Source organism: Dromiciops gliroides, chromosome 4 (assembly GCF_019393635.1).
Source record: "Dromiciops gliroides isolate mDroGli1 chromosome 4, mDroGli1.pri, whole genome shotgun sequence".
Lineage (NCBI taxonomy): Eukaryota > Metazoa > Chordata > Mammalia > Microbiotheria > Microbiotheriidae > Dromiciops > Dromiciops gliroides.
In genome coordinates, this window is record NC_057864.1 from 87,406,266 (window position 1) to 87,430,230 (window position 23,965).

General features: G+C 35.4%; 1 pseudogene; it reads left to right on the plus strand.

The window, feature by feature from the left end:
• Positions 1-214: 214 nt before the first annotated feature.
• LOC122754636 lies at positions 215-1,434 on the plus strand (annotated as a pseudogene).
• The last annotated feature ends 22,531 nt before the right edge of the window (positions 1,435-23,965 follow it).

A 23,965-nucleotide genomic window follows, 5' to 3' on the forward strand; every position in this document is an offset into this window, starting at 1 on the left:
TAACAATCTTTAGGTAAAAAAAATATTTCCGAGTAAACATGAAAAATATCAGCAGTAGATTGATATACTAATTCTTTTCCTTTTATGCTAGTGACATAGTGATTTCTTAATGTTAAAAAAAGGAAGTCTTTGAGGTGACCATGTAGTCTATTGCAAAGATCACTGGGATATAAGATGAGAGACTTGAATTCTTGTTTCTCCTTTTACTGACTAAATGAGTGATATTGGTAAGGTTATTTTCTTTCTCTCTGCCTCTTTTCTCATTAAGAAAATGTGGACAATAATAATTACCTCACACATTTACAGGGTTAGTGGATCACACATTTAGAGTTTTAGGCATCTTGAAAAATATCTGATCCAACCCCTTGTTTCTATAGGTAAAGTAACTGATTTCTCAAGAGATACAATGACTTTCCAAAGGCTTCACAGTTGGAAGCAACAGGGCTGAAACTTGAATCCAGGACCTCTGACTCCAAATTTAGAACTCTTTCCACTAGCTCTCATTTTCTATTATGTGAAATTAATTCATAATGTAAAAAAAGTTTCAGCTAAAGTGAGGTTGGTTATTTTAGAATCAAAGAATCTCAGAGATGGATTCCAAAAACCTCAGAAACCTCTTGGTCCAACCCATAGCTGAACAATGCTGCCCTCCATAAGAACACCTGACAAGTGTCATTCAGCTTTGAATTAAAGACCTTAGTGAAAGCAAAGTCATTACATCCTTGCAAAACCATTTCATGTTTTTGATTCATCAAATAATAATTGTTATAAATATTATTTTGAATGCATCCTATTTTTTCTAAACATCTACCTAATGTTCTATTCTGGTAACTTGTTGTGGCATAGAAGCAATCTTGGGTCACCAAAGGTGATGCAACTAGAACAAAGGATATAAACATATGATCCAAGGATTAGCCCATGTAAATTCAGAGTTCTTAACCAGAAGAATGGTTACTAAGTTATGATGCCAAGTCTTCAAGAGCAAATCATTAATACTGTCGACTAAGTTATGGGTGCCTGCAATCATAGTCAGTGGAGAGAACATTTAAATCAATCACATAAAAGATCTTTTTTGCCTTCATCTTTATTTTTTAAAATAATAAACAGTGGTTCTGCTCGTGGTTTCCCTGAGGCACATTGTGACCAGCGCTTTCATTGTAGGTTCCCTCCATGGCGTAGCCTGGCAGGGCCAGAAGGTGATGGTGCAGCCCATCAACCTCATCTTCAGATATCTCCAAATCCTATCCTGAATCCAGGTGTGGCTATATGAGCAAGTAAATTTGTGAATAGAGGGTTGCACTATTGGTTTCAATGAGTATATGAATCTTGGATAATGCAGAGGAGATTCACTGTAAATCAAAGTCAAGGAAACAACTTGGTCAGATCATGCTAAAAGGAGACAACATCACTCTACTATAAAGTGTCTCTAACTAGAAGTCTGTGGTCAGTTAGAGGACACTCAGGAATCAAGGTTTTTTTTTGTTATTTTGTTTTTTTCTTGGTTATACCTGGTGGGCAGTAATAGTGGTACATCTTTTTTTATGTTATTTCACTCTTTTATGGAATTATGACAACAAATGGACCAGTCAGGGAATTGTTTCTATGTAAAAAAATAAAATAAACATTTTTATTTATAGATTTGAGTTCCAAATTTCATCCCTTCCCACCTCCCTGAGGTAATAAACAATCAGATATGGGTCATACATGTACAATTATATAAAACATCACCATTTTGTACAATGTTCATTTTGTACAAGAAAACTTGAATAAGAGAAAAAATGGAAAGAAATTGAAAAATAGCATGCTTCAGTTGGTTTTCAATCAATCTCAGTTCTTTCTTTGGAAGTGGATAGGATGTTTCATCATTAATCCTTTGGGATTGTCTTGGATCATTGTATTGCTGATAATAGTTAAATCATTCACAATTCTTAATCAAACAATATTGTTGTTTCTGTGTACAATATTCTCTTGCTTCTGCTCACTTCACTACACATCAGTTCCTACAAGTCTTTCCAGGCCTTTCTGAAATCACCCTGCTTGTTATTTCTTAAAACACAATAGTATTCCATTACCATCATATACCCCAGCTTGTTTAGTCACTCCCCAATTGATGAGCATTCCTTTGATTTACCATCCTTAGCCACCACAAAAAGAACTGCTATAAGTAATTTTTTTACAAAAAGGTATTTTTCTCTTTTTGGGGATGACTTTGGGATATAAGCCTAGCAGTGATATTGCTAGTTCAAAAGGTATGCACAGTTTTATAGCCCTTTAGGCATACTTCTAAATTGCTCTCGAGAATGATAGGATCTTTTCACAACTTGAGCCACAGTAGAATGGCATCACAGTTTTCCCACATTCTCTCCAACATCCAATATTTTCCCTTTTTTTGGGTTATATTTGCCACTCTGATAGGTGTGAGGTACTCATAATAGATCTTGATATTTCTTCAAAAATAATTGAACAACTAAACCACATAAACCTTTATTGATACTCTTTTTATCCCAATCATTAATAATTACTATCATTTGACCATATTTTTCCTCCTACTATATTCTGCTTTATTCATATGTAACTCAATCAAGTTAATGATTAAAAATCTTGTGACACTGAACCCCACATTGCTATCCATTTCAGGAAACTACTAGAATAATTTTACAATGAACCCAATCATTACAGAGAATAGCTCTGATCTCAAACTTTTAAATTTTTCTCTCCATCTACAAGCACTTATCTTTTGTACATCTTGCATTTCTTCGCTCCTATTTAATGTACTCTTTACTCTAATCATGACTTTTAATGTAACCCTCCAATCTACCAGTCTAAACTAGGCTCTGTTTTTTTGTCTCTATTAATTGTTTTTATCTTAATAGTATTTTATTTTTTCCAGTTATATGTAAAGATAGTTTTCAACATTCATTTTATAAGATTTTGAGTTACAAATTTTCCTCCCTTCCTTCCTCCCAACCCCTCCCCAAGATGGCAAGCAATCTGATATAGGTTATATATGTACAGTCACATTAGACATATTTCCACATTAGTCATGTTGTGAAAGCAGAATCATAAAAATTGGAAAAACCTCAACAAACAACAAAAAAAGAAAACTTAAAACTGGTATGATTTAATGTTCATTCAGATCCCACAGTTCTTTTTCTGGATGTAGAGAAATTTTTCTATCATGTATCACTTAAAATTAAATGCCCACATTTGCCCCCAAAGTTCTACTTCTTACATATTATTTGGAGTCCTCTTATTACTTTAACTTCTCTCTTTTTGTGACAAAGCTTAGATGTTACCTCTTTCATGATGATTGATTGATGATGATGGTGGTGACAAAATGTATGGTACTCAGTTTTCTGGGCTATTGTGAAGAAAATTCTTTGTCAGGTATAAGGTACTATATAAATGTAGTTTACTATAAAAAATTGATGAGCAGAATGCTATCAGAAAAACCTGTAAAGACCTACATGAGCTGATGCAAAATGAAATGCAATATTGTAAGATGATCTGCAATGAATGGCTTGGTTATTTTCAGCAATGTAATGATCCAAGACCACTCTGAAGGTCTTATTTAAAATGCAATCCATCTACAGAGAGAGAACAGATGGTATCTGAATGCAGATTGAAGCATAATTGTTTTGTTAGTTCCTTTATCTGAAGTTTTGTTTTTATCTGTTTTCTTTCACAACCTGGCTAATGTGGAAATGTTTTGCATGACTGCTCATGCATAGCTTATATTGAATTGCTTGAGTTCTTGGGGGGGTGAAGAGAATTTGGAACATAAAGTTTTAAAAAATATATGTCAAAATTAGTTTTTTTACATGTAATTTGGGAAAATAAAATGCTAAATATTAATAAAATAATTAAATGCCAACATTCTTCCTAAAAGTTCCACCTCTTCCATATGATTTGGATTACTCTTATCACTGAGGTTATTTAACTTCTCTTTTTGTGACAAAGCTCAGATCTTACCTCTTTCAAGAAAATCTCTCTGGTTACTTCAACTTATACATAATAATCCTTTTTTTTCCTTTGAACATTGTTGATTTTAGCACTTGAAAATGTCCTGTTGTTCATATATAAGATGTGTATGTATGTACCGATATACATAGATACACACATGTGTGTACTTATGTATGTATTTGAAAAAGTGTGAACTCCTTTCTCAAACTTATTTCAATCTAATGAGGAAAATTAATTTAACACTGTATCATTTAATTATTAATATGAATATGCAATATCCCCTTTTCTATCAAAACCCCCTCCTTTTGGTTTAATTCACATAGAGAAACCAGGAAGTACCTAAGGAATGTACTCACATTCCAGTCCTTCTCAAAGCCTGGTCTGAGTCTCTCTATTTATCCTGTAAACAAGCTAACCTGAGCTAGTCCATACTAAAAAGAAGTAACCTTTGTATCCTTGTTTTTTGTTTTTTGTTTTTTGTTTTCAAAGCTGGTGGTGACCTGATTTACAAATGGGGAAATTAAGCCACGAAGATTCTGATTAAGTTGGTTTTCCTAGCCCAGATTGCTGAAGGTTGCTTAAACTTCTGACCAGGCCTCTTTTCTCAGCTGACTCCCCTCCCTTCAAATATGAAGTAATCTCAGGGTTGACTTTTACATCTCAAGGGAGGTCCCACTGATGTGCTATCAAAAGGAAGAGAACTGGATTTAACATGGCCTTGAGTGGTCTTGTAGTGGGGGATGGATTTAATTGATCAAATTGATTGTGAGATATTCCAAGGAATTACAAGACTAAGTAACTCAGTGTCTGAAGTTTTATTCAAATACTGTGAGGCCAATGTTTTGGGGCAGCTATGTGGCACAGTGGATAAAGCACTGGACCTGGATTCAGGAGTATCTGAATTCAAATCCAGCCTCAGACACTTGACCCTTACTAGCTGTGTGACCCTGGGCAAGTCACTTAACCATTATTTCTCCCCACAAAAACAAAACAAAAACAAAAACAAACAAACAAAAAAAACTGTGAGGCCACAGGGATATCACCAAGGAGAAAGGTGTATCAAATAGGGAGATGAAAATGGTTATATTTATAGTGAGAAAAGTAGGTTATCTTGTCAGAGCCAAAGGGTCTCTCTGTTTATAATATCTTTTTACTTCAAGATCTGGTTTCTACGTGCAGTTTCTCTTTCCAGTCACCCAGGAATATGACTAGCTATTAATGGTTAATGGTGCCTGATTATTCTCTCCTTAGGCTTCTGTTGATAGTGTTGGTTGATAGGGACTAGAACCCTCTAGTTACATTTGATAAAAAAATCAAACCTTAGTTTCTCTGTTAACCCCTTTTTAGCTACTATTGATTAGAACTCAATCTTAGGTTACCTGTTAACCCTTTTAGCCTCCTCCATCAGTCTCTGGTGGTCTATGGGCATCAAGAGACACAACTGATCTCAATCTATTTCCCATTTTTTGACCTTACTAATTAAATTGATAACTCAAATGTGGAACTTTGTCTCTTAGAATTTCATTCACCATACTACTTACTCACCATGAATTCTGTTACAAGCAAACTGATCTAAATTTTTCACACTTTCTACTCCTTCTCCTATAATATTCTATATTTCTCAAACTTTATACTCCCTCTCCTGTAATGATGGCGGTAGTTCACATTTATGTTGTTCAGTCATTTTAGTTGTGACCCGCTTTCATGACCCCATTGGGAATTTTCTTATCAAAGATACTGGAGTGGCCTGCCATTTCCTTCTCAAGCTTGGGGCTCCAAGAAGACAAGTAACTTTACCATTGCTCTGTTTCAAAGGAAGGACTTGGATTAGAATCTCCTCGACCTAAGTGCTATTTCTTAGACTCTTTATAAATGTTTGTTTAAATGAATTGTACAGCAGAATATGATAATGTACATTGGTGATTTCAGGTATTGGCACTGAGACTGGCATATTTATTGAGCTCAAGACTTCTGACTTGAGTGGATTATGCAGATCAGGAGTTTGTATTAAGTTCAGCATCAATTTGGTGGGCTTCCAGAACAGGAGGGTGATTAGACTACCTAAGGAGGTATGAATAGGCATGAAAAGAGTTGATCAAGGCCCTCATGCCAATCAGTTCTATTATCAGATTAATGAATAATCCCTATGCTTCCAGTCTGAGGAGAGTCAGGTAGAAAATAAAGAAATAAATAAATAAAACAAGCAAGAAAGCAAGGCAGCAAGCATGCAAGAAATATAAAAGAAAACAACATGAAAGAAAACAGGGAAGAAAGGGAGAGATGGAGGGAGGGTTGAAAGAAGAAAAAAGAAAGAAAGGAAGGAAGGGAATAAGGAAGAAAGAAAAAGGGAGAGAGGGAAAAGGAAGAAAATTCCACAGCAGTAGTCACATACTATCAAGAAAAATTTTCTTGATTAAAATATGTGGTTTAATCTTAAACCAATAAAATTTATTTTCTTATGAGGCTTAATAAAATCTTTCTTATCACTCCCATTAATTTGGTGACACATTCACATAGATACATGCATGTATTTATGTGTGTATAAATATGATACATTTATACCTGCACATAAAGGTAAATGATTATACAAATATTCATACCCACACAAATACTTCTATAAACACATATATATAATATGTGAATACATACACACATATATACATGTATATATCATGTTTCAATTATGCTAAAATTATAATATATTAATTAATTTCTATTTTTGTTGTGTTATAAATTAAATTACTATCATAACAGTTTTGGCAGTAAGCATTTATTATTAATTAATATTATATACATGTATGCATACATATATAAAGAAATATATACATATACACATACACACAAATACATGCATATACACACACATCTAAACATACATATCTATATCCATATCCATATCCATATCCATAGCTATAGCTATCTCTATCTATCTATCTATCTATCTATCTATCTATCTATCTATCTATCTATCTATCATCTATCTATCCATCCATCCATCCATCCATCCATCCATCCATCCATCCATCCATCCATCCATCCATCCATCCATCCATCTATCTATCTATCTATCTATCTATCTATCTATCTATCTATCTATCTATCTATCTATCTATCTATCTATCTATCTATCAGTAAAGCATTAACCATGTGTACACACCAAGCAGGAAGAGAAGAAGATTTTAGTTTGGCCAAGGGTTTTATCCTTCTCTTGATAGAGGAAGTTCATTATACATTGATCAAAGCTAATTGTTTAGCATCATTCACTTTCATTTTTTGAAATGACTTGAGGGTGGTCTAAATTAACATGAACTCTACAGATGACATCAGGAAGAACAATGTAAAAGACCCTGCTGAAGGTCAAAGGCAAAGGAAGTTCAGTAGTCACTTCAGTTCACTGAGCTAGATAAAAGAATCAATCTCCATTTCTTTTGTTCCTTTGGGTTTGTCCCAAATAAGAGATGAACTTTCTGTAGTTTTGTTGGTGGGGGGAAAGGACTGAAACTGATTGCTGGATCCCCCCAAGAAATTCATTATTGATAATTATTTTCTCATGATATGTATATACTTACATATAGTTATATAGCACTGAGTCAGGATTTAGGAATACCTGCCTTCAAATCTGACCTCACACATTTACTAGACAAGTCACTTAACCTCTATTTGCTTTATTCCATTGGAAAAAGAAATCTCAAACCATTCCAATATCTTTGATCTTTGCCAAGAAAACCCGATGGGCAGCATTAGTGTTCTATGGTCCATTGGGTCAGAGTCAGTTATGATTGAATAACTGAACGACAACAACTAAATACGTACATACGTGAGTGTGTGTGTATAAACACACATACATACAAATATATATGTGTGTTTGTGTGTATATGCATGGATGCATACATGTATGTGTATACACACACACACACACACATATATATATATATATATCATATAGTTGTATAGTTGCTTGGCTTTTGTGGCACATATAATCATGAAAGAAATTCTGAACAATGACATTCCAATATAGATTGTAGTATTTACTGGATACTTCATAGAAAAGTTGGGTAAAAACTGGTAGGTGCTCTTATTTATAGTGATAATAACATACATGTATGTACCTTCTTAAATCCTATCCCCTTTAAACATTTCTAGGAAATGTGAGTATATTTTAAATAATGATGGTCATGCTTCCTTCATCATTTCACTTTTCCCCTGAATTTGCCATCTTTGCAGGGAATTGTCATTTCATAATGAAACTGAATAAGTTGCGATGTTATGAATATATTTGTTGCATTAGTGAGCCTGTGGCATTCTGTTTACACTTCTGATTTTAGAATCAGGAAGGCCTGCATTCTAGTTATGGCTATAATATATTTTGCATAGCCCTCAGCAAAACACTTACCATCTTAGTGTCCAGAGTCATCTTCAAGGATTATTGTAAGTCACTTTGCAATTGGAAAGCAAGAAATTATGGTGTTTATAAATTACAGATGTAGTCACTGATTCCCCTATCCAATAAATCTGGTATAAGCTAGAGTAAAACATGCTTAAAATGGATGGTAAGGAATTGCTACAATAAAAGGAATGTTTGATGGGAAATTAAGAGCTTGAGGTTCTGGGTCCAGTTCAGCAAGTATGTCATAGAAATGAACATTTTCTTGAGAAATATAATTCAAACAGGGTCCAGTTTCCTGGCTGAGGAGGTTGGCTGACATCTCAAGACCCTCTCTATTCTTAACATTCTCTAATTCTCTAAATGCATTTGATGACTGGTTTCCACTTTTGAAGACTCTTTTGCATAACCCTAAAAATGCTGGAAGCTAGTATCATGACATTTTATTCTTGTTATCATTTCAAGTAGGCTAAAACACTTTTATAGTAAAGAATTCCATAATAACACAATATTCTTCTCACCCACTGCATTGTCTGCTTCATCACTGGTTTGCTTAATGAGAAACAGGTGGCACATTTTCAATTGCTCCCATTTATTTGTTTGACACAAACTTGTTTTCCATATTTTTTTTTCATGGCTCTTTAATTTGCTTGTTAAAACATTGCTCTCTTTGCCTGTACAACAAAAAATCCTCAAGGTCTGGTGTATACATTATCTGGTTGTACATCTGCAATAAAGCATTCTCAGTACCATAGAGAATTCCACATGAGGAAACAGCAATGGGTAATTTATAGATAAAGTGGAAAATGACTTTAAAAGATATGCACCAAGGTAAAATCTTGAGAGGAAAAAATTAATTTCTGCATTTCTTTTAATCAGGAAAGGTAGAAAATGAATGTAATTCAGACTTAAATCTTGGTTCAATTTATCACTACTAAATTGATAGGAATAGAATTATGCTAAATTTCCCTTACATGCACATCCAGGAAATTAAGGTAATATGTAATACTAAGATAAAAATAAACTAAAATAAAAATGCCTATTAAAATGATTAATTCCCCAGCAATTTCAACTCAGAGTTTCTTCTGGTACATCAAATGAGTTCCATAAATAAAATATTTTGTGATCCAATATGCTGAAAAATCCTATTTAAAAAGTAAGGTATCTTCACTCTTCTTATGAATAATCAAAAATGTCTATTAGTCTAGCAAAGTTCAGAGAGGTTCATTACCAGTTTTCCCACAAGCTGATAGATTTTTTTCACAACAATTTTCCAAGCTGTCTCACTAATTTGAAAAGATTTCACCAGTCTTTATTGGTGAAAGGACTATCTACACTGAATAAATCAGATCCTTGATACATCAGAAAAAGAAAGATACCTCTAATAATGCAATATGGAGAATGAGAAATTAAACAGCTAAATAAACTAGAATCATAGATTTAGAGGTGAACGGGACCTTAGAGGTCACTGAATATAACTTTTCATTTGTAAAGTTAGAAAACTAGGATTCAAAGAGCAGAATAAAACAAATTATAAAATTTCATTAAAAAGATGTGTGAATTGGAACAGTTCTTCCCCCACCAAGCCCAGTTGTGTGACTGACAGGCTAGTAGCCTAATCTAAATTGCAAAAGAAACTGTTATTTCATGTCTTTCTTTAGTGGGTTGATACCTCTTTGCATTCCCCTAGTGTCCATCAAAATAGATGCTTAATAAATATTTTTAATGTTAATGATTTTTATAATACCAAAAATTAAGTTGGGGATTTTAATCACTGGTCATGCTCGGGCTATTGGATAGAAATATTGTCCAGACCAAAAGCATGATTTAGTGCTTTAGCCCATTTCTATAAATTGTACTGGAATGAAGCAGAGATTTTCTGCCTTTAATGCATCACATCACCCAGGAAATATTTACTTGACAGATATCCTACCACTGAGTCTTTGCAGAGGCTGTCCCTCATTCCTGAACTATAGTCTCTTGTTTTCTCTGCCTCTAAGAAATCCTAAATTCCTTCAAAGCTCAACTTAAGTGCTACCTCCTACATGAAGCCTTTTGCTCATCTTCAAGTACTAGCATCCATCTTCCAAAAAATCTCCTTCTAGTAAATTAGTATGTTTTATATTTTCTTATATGGATAAATGTTGTTTTCTTTGATTGGATATAAACTTTTTTAAAAAAACAAACATTTCCATAACATAGTATAATAAAAAAGATGATTGCACATGAAACTACAAATCTATTGTATACAACTTGCTATTTCTTTTAAATATATAATAAAATTATCATATAAATTTGGTTTTCTTCCTTTCCCCCTCCCCCAGCTACTATTAAACACACACACACACACACACACACATCTGAGAAAGATCTGATATATAGAAATATGTGTAAAATACTTTTATATATATATATATATAATATATATGTAAAAGTATTTTATACACACTTCTACTTAACAATTCTTTCTATGGCTGCAGATAGCATCTTTCTTCATATAACCTTTATAGTTAAATTGGCTACTTATAATACTAAAAATTACTTATTCACTTTTTTTTTTTTTGCAGCACAATGAGGGTTGATTGACTTGACTTGACTTGACCAGGGTCACACAGCTAATAAGTGTCAAGTGTCTGAGGCTAGATATGAACTCAGATCCTCCTGAATGCAGGGCAAGTACTTTATCCTCTGCACCCTTTAGCTGCCCCCTTTATTCACTCATTCTTAGAAAATATTGCTTTTACAATGTTCTCTTGGTTCTGCTCATTGCAGTCTTTATTATTGTGTGCGAGTCTTTCTATGTTTTCCTAAGATCACTGAGCTCATGATTTCTTATATCACAGTAGTATTGCATCACAATCATACACAAGAGCTTATTCAGCCATTCTTCAATTGCTAGGCATCCCTGTAGTTTCTAGTTCTTTGCCAATACAAAGAGAGCTGCTTTCCATATTTTAGAACTTCTTTAGGGCAGATAGTGCTTCATTTTCTTTAAATCCCCACCACTTAGCTCAGCATCTGCATACACTTAGGGCCAAATAAATGCTTATCATTTCATTAAAATGTACATAGATGCAGTGATATGTAGAATCAGCAGATCTTGGCTTTGGAAAGGACCCAAAGAACCACCTAGTCAAACCTCCAGCTGAAGCATGAATCCCCTGACAGGAGCTCATCCATCATTTTGAAAACCTCAGTTTGGAGAGAGGGGATGGAAATTCACTGCCCTGAGACAGTCAGTCTATTGTTGACTGCCTGTAATTATTACTTTGTTCTTCCTCATATCATGCTGAAATCTATCTTGTCTATACAAATGGAGGTAGTCATTTATGGGGTCAACTAGAAACCCCGATTTTTCCTTTATAACTTTTCTGGAATCTGTTATTTAGCTTAGATACTAGGCGAAAAAATATAATTGTTCAGAAAACATTCTTTGGTTAAATGATAGGAGATATACTACTGTAGGCTAATAACTTTTTTTTTTGGCGGGGGGAACTTTACATAGAGGACAATTCTGAAAGAAATACTCTGGTGAACTAGTATTGTGGGTGTTTGTGTGTGCCCATCTTTTCCCATTGCCTGATTAAACTGTATGTTATTCTTTAGTTTGTAGTGAATCGAGCTCACAGTGTTGACAGTTTCTTGTTAGTAGGGGAGGCACAGGCTGAAATTCCAGGCACCATCAATCTTTATAGGTTCCAGCTGCTAATGGGCACTTGTACTGCAACCAAATTCTATTTGTTTGACTGAAAGTGAGTGGATCAAAGGAATGGTTTTGGCCAGAGTATATAAATTCTTTTCTGTAGTGGCATATCACTAAGCAACAACGATTTTTCAGGCCACATAGACTGTATATTTCTGATTCTCTTTCCTCAGTAGAAAACTAACAAGTAGGGAATTAAAATTTTTGAAGGAGAGGGAACAGTAAAGCAAGGAATGATAAAATGATCTGATTTCTAGTGCTGGCTCTTTCTTTGACAAGATAGGTGACTTCAGGCAGAGTAGTTTTATACTTTGTTAAAATGAGAATGATGCTTTTATTAACTAAACAGAGGCTGTTACTAGCCTTAAATAAGCTTATACACACACACACATACACACACACACACACATATGTAAACATATTTACTTGTAAACATAAGAAAATAATACCAATGGGAATTATTATTATTGGTGTGATTAAGATTTCTATCAATTACTATGAGGAGCTAGGTGACACACTGGACAGAACACCATGTAAGGAGTCAGGAAGTGCTGAGTTCCAATTCAGCCTCAGAAACTCAATAGTTGTGTGACCCTAAGCAAGTTACCTAACCTTGTTGGGCAACTAGGTGGTGCAGTGGATAGAGCACAGGCCCAGAAGTTGGGAGGAGCTGAGTTCAAATGTTACCTTGGACACTTACTAACTGTGTGACCCTGGGCAAGTCACTTAGCCCCAAATCATCTTAAAACATCTAGGGCCATCTCTAGTTGTCTTGATTATAAATCTTGCCACTGGACCCAGATGACTCTGGAGGAGAGAGTAAGGTTAGTGACTTTGCACAGCCCTCCCTCACTTAAATCCAATTCAGTAAAAGTCATGATATCACCCCAAAGTCATAGTCCTCTCCTCTTTGAGATTGAAGTACAAGACCCTCAAAACAGCAATAAAACAAGCCCTTCAGCTAGGTGGCACAGTGGATAAAGCACTGACCCTGGATTAAGGAGGACCTGAGATCAAATACGACCTCAGACACTTGACATTTACTAGCTGTGTGACCCTGGGCAAGTCACATAACCCTGATTATCCCTCCAAAAAATAAAATAAAAACAAAAACAAAAACAAAAACAACAAGTCCTAGAGCTGCAAAACCCAAAAAAAGATGGGCTGAGATTATTTTCCAGATTAAAGGGGGCCATGCTGGGCTGCAAGAAGAGTCCAACCCCATGACTGGGGCCACAACCCCCAGACACACTGCAAAAGTGGAACTTACCCCAAGCCTCCAAATCAGCTGCAGCACCAGTGTCTTCTGGAGCTAATCTTACAGTTGGGTAAGAGGGCTGAATGACTGGCAGGGAGCTCAGAGTGGGGGGAATACAGGGGTATCTGAGGGACCTAAGCAGGAATTTGGCTATCCCATCCCAGCATGGAACCAGGAAGAAACCCTGAGCTGCAAGAGGCTCAGGTAGGAGAGGGGTACAAGCTCTTCAAAGCAAAGAAACACAGTACACATAGTTCTGCTGGCTGGTTAATTAACAAGATGGATTAAGGTTCTCTTTAGACCAGAGAACAGGCCAGGTAAGAGAAAAACCTGCCCACCCTAAAAGCAAAACACCTGGGATCCTCTGAAGCTTGGGACAGTGTAGCTTTGAAGTAGGGCCCCACTGTAAGAAGGAGTGAAAAGTCAAACAAAAGAAAAATAAATAAAGTTGAAAACTATAGAAAGTTTCTTTAGCAACAAGGAAGATTGAAGGTGCACCCTCACAAGAGGATGGCAACCTCAGGGCCCCTACATCCAAAGCTTCCAAGAAAGATATGAACTGATCTCAGGCCATAGAAGTGATAAAAAGAGATTTTGAAGAGAAAGTAGGAGAGATAGAAGGAAGATTTAGAGAGGTGGAGGAAAGAATGGAAAGAGAAATGAAAGTCATGCAGGAGAGTCATGAGAAAAAAGTCAACAGCTTGAAAAGACAAATTGAAAAGGAGAAAAAAACGCTCTATGAAGATAATTACTGCCTAAGAATTAGGATTGAACAAATGAAAGCTAGTGACTTTATGAGAAACCAAGACACAGTTAAGCAAATCCAAATGAATAAAAAAATAGAGGGCAATATTTCCTTGTAAAAACAGCTGAACTGGGGGAAGCTAGGTGGTGCAGTGGATAGAACACTGGCCCTGGATTCAGGAGGACCTGAGTTCAAATCCGGCCTCAGACACTTAACACTTACTAGCTGTGTGACTCTGGGCAAGTCACTTAACCCCAGTTGCCTCACCAAAACAAAAACAAACAAACAAACAAAAAAAAAAAACAGCTGAACTGGAAAATAGAACCAGGAGAGATAATTTGAAATTCATGGGACTATCTGAAAACCATGACCAAAATAAAAGTTTAGACAGCATCTTCCAAGAGATTGTCAGAGAAAATTGCCCTGATATTCTAGAAGCAGAAGGCAAAATAGAAAGTGAAAGAATCCACTTTTCACCTCCTGAAAGAGATCTCAAAAGGAAAACCTGCAGGACTATTACAGCCAAATTCCAGAAGTCCCAGGTCAAGGAAAAAATATTGCAAGCAGCTAGAAAAAAATGAATTCAAATACTGTGCCGCTCTAATAAGAATAAAACAAGATCTAGCAGGATCTATATTTAAGGACTGGAGGTAATGGAATATGATATTCCAGAGGGCAAAGGAACTGGGACTCCAACCAAGGATCACATATGCAGCAAAACTGTGTATAAGTTTTCAGAGATAAAAATGGGACTTCAATGAAAAGAGAACTTTCAGGCATATGTGATGAAAGAGACCTGAACTGAATAGAAAATTTAACTTTCAAATTCAAGACCCTAGAGAAACATAAAAAGGTAAATAAGAAAAAGAAATCATGAGGGATATTAAAAATTAAACTGTTTACATTCATACATGGGAAGATAATACTTCAAACTCATAAGAACTTTCTCAGTATGAGGGTAGCTGAAAGGAATACACAGAGAACACAGGTCTGAAATGAATATGAAGGGATAATATCAGTAAAGCATTTATATTTTGTTTATCCTTGTTCTTTGTGGGGCAAACAGGGTGCAGTGTCTTATGTCTAGGGCCAGATTTGGACTTGGGACCTCCTGGGTCCAGGGCTGGTGCTTTGTCCATTGTGCCACCTAGCTAACCCATGATGACATCTTTAAAATAGGGCTGAGGGGTAGGAGGAATGGACTGGGGGAGGGGGAAGGGGAGAGGTGTACTGGAGAGAGGTAGTTCACATGAAGGAAACAAGAAAAAAAAGCTTATGGAGGGGAGGGGTAAAGGGAAAAGGAGTGGGGGAGTGAGTAAACCTTACTATCATCAGAATTGGCTCAAAGAAGGAATAACATACATATTCATTTGGCTATAGTAATATATTTTTGCCCTGAGGGAAAGTGGGAGGGGAAGGAGAAAAGCAGGACAGGGAGGTGGGGAGAGAAGAGAGGAAGGAGGGGAAGGGCAGATTGGGGGAGAGAGCAGTAAAAAGCAAAGCACTTTCAAGGAAGGTGAAGATGTTCTGCTTAACTGCACAAGTATGACATACTGAATTGCTTGATTTCATAGGGAGGGTTGAGGAGGGAGGGAAGAAGAAAAATTTGGAACACAGAATTAGCCCAAAGACCTTAATCTCATCTGAGTGGCCTCAAGGAGTGAATAACATTCACACCCAATTGGGAGGAGTAATCTATTTAACCCAACAGGAAAGTAGGAGGGGAAGAAGATAAGGAGGGAAGGGTGAAAGAAGGGAGGTTAGAGCAGGGGAGGGGACAGTCAGAAGTAAAACTTTTGAGTAAGAACAGGGTAAAAGAAGATAGAAAATAGAGTAAATATCATGGGCAGGGAATATGATGGAGGGAAAGAGTTATGTTGATTGACTATAATTGCAAAATGTATGGTACCTACTTTGCTAGGCTAATATGAAGAAAATTCTTTGCCAAGTTTAAGGTAGTTTATTTAGGTTATGATGAACTGGATACTATCAGAAAAACCTGGAAAGACCTACATGAACTGAAGCATACTGAAATGTACTGTATACAAAATAACAGCAATAGTGTAAGATGATCTGCTGGGAAGCACGTAGTTATTTTAAGCATGGCAATGATCCAATATAACCCTGAAGGACTTATGAAAATGGCAATTCATCTACAGAGAAGGAACTGATGGTATCTGAAAACAGATAGAAACACATATTTTTGACAATTCCTTAATCTGAAGTTATTTTTTTTATCTTTTTTTTCTCACAACCTACCTAATGTGGGGATGTTTTCCATGACTACTCATGTATAACTTATATTGAATTATTTTAAATCTTGGGGTGGGAGATGGGAAGGGAGGGATGAAGAGAAGTTGGAACACAAAGGTTTTTTTTTTAATTTATTTTTATTTATTTATTTATTTATTTATTTTTTTATTTTTTTAGTGAGGCAATTGGGGTTAAGTGACTTGCCCAGGGTCACACAGCTACTAAGTGTTAACTGTCTGAGGCCAGTTTTGAACCCAGGTACTCCTGACTCCAGGGCCAGTGCTCTATCCACTGCGCCACCTAGCTGCCCCGAACACAAAGTTTTTAAAAATAGATGTCAACATTTGTTTTTACATATATTTTGGAAAATAAAATTCTAAACAGAAAAAAAAAAAAGATTGAAGGACAAAACACCAACAACTTAACCCTGTTTACCTCAGTTATCTCATTTGTAAAATGGGCTGGAAAAAGGAAATAGCAAAATGTTCTGGTATCTTTGCAAAAAACAACAATATAACACCAAAACATATGGGGTTGTGAAGAGTCAAACAGAACTGAACAGCGTCAATTATTACATCATTACAAGCACAATGAAACAATAAATAACTAATTTTATCTGACTAACCATAGTCTGTTTTTGTACCTATACTATACATTTTTGAGATTAGAGAACACTGGGGCTATTTAAATGAGCCACAGTGAATCACGCAAAACAAATCTGCTTTTGTCTGGACAAACCAACATTCTGAATCCACTAGAATTCCTCCAAAATCTCATTCTCCATCAACTTGAGTTTTCAAGACAGTTCAACCACTAAGCAAGAAAGGAAGGTGGGAGAAAGGGAATTATATTGGTTAATTTCTGTAGAAACTTACAGAGGCCCAGTATGTACTCAGTAAATAGAGATACTTAAATAGGACCCTTTATTGTAATTCAGTCATTTTATTTGTGTCTGATTCTGTGATCCCATTTTTTTGTTTGTTTGTTTTCTTGGCAAAGGCACTGGAGTGTTTGGCATTTCCTTCTCCAACTCATTTTACAGAGGAGGAAACGAAGACAAACAAGATTAAGTGACATGGGGCAGCTAGGTGGTGCAGTGGATAGAGCACTGGCCCTGGATTCAGGAGGAACTGAGTTCAAATCCGGCCTTAGACAATTAACACTTACTAGCTGTGTGACCCTAGGCAAGTCACTTAACCCCAATTGCCTCACCAAAAATAAAAAATAAATTAAAAAAAAAATGATTAAGTGACATGACCAGGGTTACATGCCTAGTGAGTGCTGAGGCTACATTTGTCTGGCCCACTATCCACTATGTCACTTTCCAATCTGCCAGTTGAGGTCAGAATTGAAACATAGAACTCCTAATCATAGTGATAGTAAATCATATTTTTACAACACTTTAGAGCTAACAAATATTCTTCCTCACAGCAACTGGGTGAAATAAGTAGTACTCAGATCTCCCAAAGGATTCTGATTAAATACCCTAAATTTTTGACATTGGAATTCACTAACTGAAATAAACTCCAAATCTACAAAATTATGCCACCCAGTGGTTCAGAGGCTAAATTATAACTCTGCCTTCTCTTAAATTCTATGCAAAATTATCTAAACTACTCATTTTGACACTTAAAACTGTTATATTGCCTAACATTGGCTTTTATTCTTGTGTATGTGTATGTGTGTATCAAGTGAAGAAGGTAGTAGGGTCAAAGGAGAAGTAGAAGAGGAGAGGGGATGAAGGAGAGAAAGAGAGGAAAGGAGAAGAGAGGAGAGGAAAGATCCAAAATAGATTGTAAGCTTGTAGAGAGCAGAAATTCTATTTTGAGTTTTATTTGCATCTCCATCAGCTTCTGATTCAATGCTTTACAAATTATATGCACCAAATCAATAGGATCACAAATTTAGAAGTGGAAGCACAAAAGAAATCTTTGAGTACAGTGTCCTAATTTTAAAGATGAGGAAATTTTTTTATACATTTTGTGTATTTTATTAAATGTTTCCAAATTACATGTACAAATTTAACATTTACTTTTTAAAATTTTGATTTTCAAATTCACCCACTCCCTGAAACCATTCTGATTATACATGTGAAGTCATTTAAAACATATTTCCACATTAGACATATTGTAAAAGAAAACACAGACCAAAAAAACCCCCAAGAAAAATAAAGTTGAGGGGGCAGCTAGGTGGTGCAGTGGATAGAGCACCGGCCCTGGAGTCAGGAGTACCTGAGTTCAAATCCGGCCTCAGACACTTAACACTTACTAGCTGTGTGACCCTGGGCAAGTCACTTAACCCCAATTGCCTCACTAAAAAAAAAAAACAATAAAAAGCCTTTAAAATAAAAATAAAATAAAGTTGAAAAAAACCAAAACACTATGCTTCAGTTACATTCAGTTTCAGCTATTTTCTCTCTGGAGGTGGATAGTATTTTTCATCATGAGTCCTTTGGAAGTGTTTTAGACCATTGTCTTGATGTCTTGATCTGAGTAGCTATATCTTTAATAGTTGATCATCTTTACAATATTGCTATTACTGGGTACAATGTTCTCCTGGTTCTGCTTACTTGACTCTTCATGAATGAATTCATATAAGTTTTCTCAGATTTTTCTAATAACATCCTGTTTGGTTCTTCTTATTTTTGTTGTTCAGTCTTTTCAGTTATTTCTGACTCTTTGTGACCCCATTTGGGGTTTTCTTGGCAAAGATACTAGAGTAGTTTTTCATTTCCTTCTCCAGCTCTTTTTTACAAATGAAGAAACCGAGGCAAGCAGGGGTGACCTGTCAAGGGCTACACAGCTAGTAAGTGTCTTAGGTCAGATTTGAATTCAAGTCTTCCTGATTTCAGGCTCAGCACTATATTTACTGAGCCAACTAGCTGCCCTTATTTGAATTCTTATAAAACAGTAATATTCCATCAAAATTATATACCACAATTTGTTTAGCCACTCTCTAATTGACAAGTATTCCCTCAATTTCCAATTCTTCACCACCACAAAAAGAACTGCCATAATTTTTTTTTTTGTACAGGTAGGTCATTTTTATTTTTTGTTGATCTCTTTGGGATACAGACCTGGTAGTGGTATTGCTTTGTCAAACGATGTGGGTGTAGTTCCAAATTGTTCTCCAGAATAGTGGCATTAGTTCACAACTCAATCAACAATGCATTAGTGTCTCAATTTTTCCATATCCCCTCCATCATTTTTCAGTTTTCTTTTCTGATATGTTATCCAGTCTGCTAGGTGTGAGTTGGTAAAAGATGAGGAGAGTTAAATTCATGGAGATCAAGTGACCTAGGAAGTTTCAGAGCTGAGATTATTGTTCATTTGAATTCTAAATATAGTATACTATTAAACATAGTACATTTTTGGATGAAAATATACTATAACCTTTGGTCAAATGCTTTAAAAGTTGCTACATTACAATCAGTGCATATTCACATATCAGTTATACTCCAAAGTGACTAAGAATAGACAACTGAAATGGAACTAGTAGTGAATGACATTATGAAGTATACAAAAAAATGATAGATTAGCTAGCATTAAAATTCTGCTGAATTTAAGGATTATAATAAATCTTTGATTTTCTGCTTCAAAATGTTTTTGTCAACAAATTGAGTATACCATAATTATCTTGATTTTAAAATATCAAAAGGTCAGTGAGATAAGCAGAACCACAAGAACACTGTACACAGTATCATCAACATTGTGTGTTGATCAATTGTGATGGACTAGACTCTTCTCACCAATGCAATGGTACAGAAGAGTTCCAGGGGACCCATGATGGAAGGGGATCTCCAAATCCAGAAAAAAAAAGAACTGTGGAGTATAGGTGCTGATTGAACCATACTATTTCTTTAGTTTTTGGTGCTGTTGTTTTTCTATGTTGAGGTTTTTCCTCATTGCTCTGATTCTTCTGTTAAAACATAACTAATGCAGAAATATGTTTAATGTTACATATATATATATATATATATATATATATATATATATAAAACCCATATCAGATTACCTGTTTTCTAGGGGAGGTGGGGAGAGAGCGGAGGGAGGGGAGGGAGGGAGAAAAATCTGAAATTGGAAAGCTTGTATAAACAAATGTTGAGAACTTTCTTTACATGTAACTGGAAAAAAATAAAATAATTTTATCAAAAAAAAAAGAAATGAAATGATATAGTATTAACTGGACTATAGGCAATTATCAACTCAGAAAGGAGTTGTTTAAAAATTCATTTACGTAAAATTAGACAGAGTGTAGAAGTTAGGCAAAGCTGGGCTTTTTGGAAAGTTTTAATCAGCAATGGGATAAGGGAGCAAGGGATTAAAAATTGTTGAAATTGGGGCAACTACGTGGCACAATGGAAAAAGCACCAACTGTGGATTCAGGAGGACCTGAGTTCAAATCCAGCCTCAGACACTCGACACTTATTACATGTGTGACTTTGGGAAAATCACTTAACCCTCATTGCCCCACAAAAAAAAAAAAAAAAAAAAAAGCATTTATGTGACTTGCTTCAACCTTGGAACACATTTTTCCCTCCACAGAAATAATTCTATAAATGGAGAATAGCTTTCCAGGTTAGACTTTTTAAGAGCCTATTTAACCCTCAAAGTAGCTGAAATGCTATTCATGTGCAATTAAAAAAATAGCAGAAAAAATGCTGTTGCAATGCAGTAAATGATGTAAAATATAAAAACAATTAAAATGGATTGAGACATGTTTTTGTTTTTTTTAAATCTCAGATTAATTTTGCAGAACAGTAAATAGAAACTGAAAATACTAAAGGGGGTTTCTGAGCAGTTTCAAGGACTTTAGGGAATGGTAGTTCTATTTTTGCACCCCCCAAACAATTTCATCTACTTGGGGTTGAAACTCACCATACGATTCAGATTCTTGATTTTTTTTTTTTTTTACAGTTTTAAATATAGACTTTGACAGTTGCCTGAGAACACTGAGAATCACATGCCCAATGTCACACAACCAGTATATGTCAGAGGAATAACCCAAGCTCAGATTTTCCTAATTCAAAGATATACTTTTCTATCAACTACCCCACTTTCCTCAAAATTCACTTCAAAACATAGCTTTCGTTTTCCTTGATATATAGTTATATCATTAACAATTGTATAAGTTTTATACCTGATAGCTAAGGTTAGACTTGCAGAACAAAAGAAAAAGAAATAGTGGGATAGAGAGAATAACCTAAGATAAATAAGAAAGGGTTGAAAGGGGAAGGGGAATGAGGAATAGATTTAAAGAGGTGGTATATCCCTAGCTCGTAAAAGGATTACTTAAAGTGAATTCAATTGAACTATGAGCAGAAGGAGAAGTGGTAAGCATGACATATTACCTGATGCCTGTATGGAAAAGGAAGAAAAAAGTTTTGTTTGTTGTTGTTGTTTTGTTGATTTTTAAGGGTTGACTCAGTTCCCCCACAACAGTGCCATTAGTTCAGGAGAGCTCAGTAGCTTTTTGCCTATCTACTTGATCAATTGGGCATAGGAAATGAAGGAGAGAGTATGCTAATGATATTTGTAGGAAATTTGTGATTTGCAAGCCCACCTTGATAAGGAAATACTTTACTAATCTATGAACTCTGATTTGAGACAAGCCACTTTCCTTTTAAAAGCTCTGTTTTTCTGGATTTCTAATGCTACTTATTGTATTTATTTACTTTGTGTGTGTGTGTGAGGCAATTGGGGTTAAGTGACTTGCCCAGGGTCACACAGCTAGTCAAGCATCAGAGGCCAGATTTGAACTCAGGTATTCCTGACTCCAGGGCCTGTGCTTTATTCACTGCACCACCTAACTGCCCCTAATGCTACTTATTGTTCTAATATCCTGTGCTATGTTTCTAAGTGTGATGGCCAACTTTCAATTCTTTATACATAGCATTCCAATCCCTATCACTGGACTTCTGCCATATCTATACCATGTATCTGGAAAGACCTCCCTTCCTCATTGCTACCAGTTGGAATTACTTATTTCCGTCAACACTCATCTCAGGTTCAAATTTCTGATGAAGTCTTTCCTAGTCCTCACCTAGCTGCCAATGCTAGTGCCCTCCAAGGGACCCTTGTGATTGATTTGTATATGTAAAAGAGCTATCACATGGAGATTGTTCAGGGTTTCCCTGCCAGGTTCTGATCCATCATGTGAATGGTTTTGCATCTACTTCTGGCTATGTAGTCATCCATCAATGAAGGGATTAAATCAACTCAATTAATTCCACTGACTCATTATTGACTCTATGATAAACTATAAATTCATCTAAACCATTTAAATTCCTACATAATCTGGTCCCAATCCTTCTTTCCAACCTCATTAGGTATTACTCCCTCTTCTACCATATAGTCAAACACACTTTCTTTCCCTAATATACAGTATTCCATCTCCTGTTTTTCTGCCTTTGTATTACTGGTCCTCCCACGTGCCTAAAGGCTATAAGTCTCTTTATGCTTGAACCTTAGAGTTCCTTTCTTCTTTTAAGATATCACCATTTTATGCTTGAAGCCTTTCCCAGTTCTTCTCCAACCCGAATTTAGTGTCCTTCCTCCAAAACAACCTTTGTTTAACTACTATGTATATATTTGTATGTATTATGTCTATATATCTATATCTATATCTATATTTATATCTATGTATTTATATATATCTATATCTATCTATCTATCTATCTATCTATCTATCTATCTATCTATCTATCTATCTATCTATCTATCTATCTATCTATATTGACTTGTATCCTTTAGGATGAAAATTCTCTGTTACTAGGGATCAATTCATTCTTTATACTTGAACTTCCAGCTCCTCCAGTAGTGCCTATAATATATTAGACACTCGATAAATACTTGATTGTTTGATTGATTGACATGAAAAACCCTGAGAAACCCTTTGAATTTAATCTCCCACTCTCCTATGATAGCACTTAAAAGAAGAGTCACTTAAAATGTTGTCACTTAAAAGAAGAGTTTTCAATTCACACTCTTTGATTTGACTCCACAGAAAATATCATGTAACTCTGAGATATTCAATGTTGAATTAGTGACTGTGACTTTATCTGTAAGGTATGTATGAAGAATCCTGACTGCAATTGTGCATGTGTGTATGTGTGTGTGTGCGTGTGTGTGTGTGTGTGTGTGCATGTGTGTGTTTCTGATCTGAAGTGAATCCAAATGTGTCCATAAGTCCAATCTTGTATAAGATGTTTTTTCCCTTGCTGATGTCTCATGTCTCTTATCCCTTATAATACAATGCAAGTTCATTGAGGGCAAGGTTTATTTTGGTCTTGTCTCTACATTCTCTAGATCTATCTCAGTAACTGGCAAATCACAAGTGCTTTTAAATTTTTGTTGATTCCTCACTTGTTATCCCTCTGAATGGACCATAATATCATAAAATTCAATCTGTGAAAAGGTAACATCAGTTATCATTATTTTCAGCACTTTTGACTTTGCACATAGTAGATAAAAATGTGGTGTTTTTCTATTTTTCACAGTTTTTATATGCAATTGGAATTTATTACTGATTTAAACAAGTTGTCACTTGACTTAGTCTAACCCTTGTTAGTTTCAGAAACTGATCTTTTTTCTTGGTGCTCCTTAAGGTATTGGGTAGGATAAATGAAGACAAATGATTTCTTGGTAGGATTACAAGAAT